Here is a 986-nt window from a genome sequence, read left to right as displayed (position 1 = left end):
AACACTGAATTCAAACTAAAAACTGTTTTTCTCTCAAACAAATCTTAATTCTCCTATTAGCATATCCAATCAAGTATTGACTGAAAGTGGAGTTACATTCTGATTATACATTTAGCTGGTTTTACAGCACTGTTGTTTTTGTTGCTCTTGTTAAGGGCCATCGAGTCAGTTCCTACTCATAGCAACCTTGTATAGGGTTTCTGAGGAGCGACTGGTGAGTTTGAGGAGTGGTGTAGAATAAGCACTGGACTGTTAACTGAAAGGTCAGTGGTTCAAACCTACCAGCCACTTCTCAGAAATCCTATGCAGGATCACTATGCATCAGAACTGACTTGACAATATTTAATGACAATAACAATATTGCTGTTAGAATGATCAGATGTTGTATAAAGTCAGTTTATGTAATTTCTAAGGAATCAAATATGCTGCCCATGACGTAAACCATCCCATGGGTTATGGCATCCCTATAAAAAATACTATTTTTTAAATTGCATTCTGCTTATAATAGGACTTTATTGTCAGTGTGTTAGAGGGAAAGAGATGGCTCTGGCCAAGGTAATGTGCATGTGGCTCCGCTCATCTGAACAATAAGTCTAATGAAGCTATCACTCCTGTTTGAAGACCTGGCCAAGAACCAGATAGTACCTGGTGAGATTAAAGAGCTTGCTACAGCTGCTATCGTGGAATCCAGCAAAGTCCAGGTTTTTATCATCAATGTGATTGCCTTTAATCTCTGACCAAGAGGAGGGATGCTGTAAAGCATGAAATCTGGAGGCCTTTTGCCTGCAAATGACTCTAGCCAGGCAGAGCCTAATTCCATTTTGGGTCTAAGTTTAAGTATTCTCACGCCAGTTTTTCTTGAATACCTCATGTACCTTGGACAGCAGAACTGCCAGAGTTGAAAACAGGGCATTTTTAAAAAATGGTTTGAGGCCACTTTTCCTACCCGGTCCTCTCAAAAACTTTCCTAGGCACACCCCTTACTG

The 986-nt window shown here is 40.1% G+C and overlaps 1 pseudogene; it reads left to right on the top strand.

Moving 5' to 3' along the window:
* Positions 1-737, top strand: part of LOC102837774 — an 8,390-nt pseudogene extending 7,653 nt beyond the window's left edge.
* Positions 738-986: the final 249 nt, after the last annotated feature.

This window comes from Chrysochloris asiatica, unplaced genomic scaffold (assembly GCF_000296735.1).
Source record: "Chrysochloris asiatica unplaced genomic scaffold, ChrAsi1.0 scaffold00023, whole genome shotgun sequence".
NCBI classification, from domain to species: domain Eukaryota; kingdom Metazoa; phylum Chordata; class Mammalia; order Afrosoricida; family Chrysochloridae; genus Chrysochloris; species Chrysochloris asiatica.
Note: the sequence above shows the minus strand (reverse complement) of the source record. Positions and strands in the feature narration are given on the sequence as shown.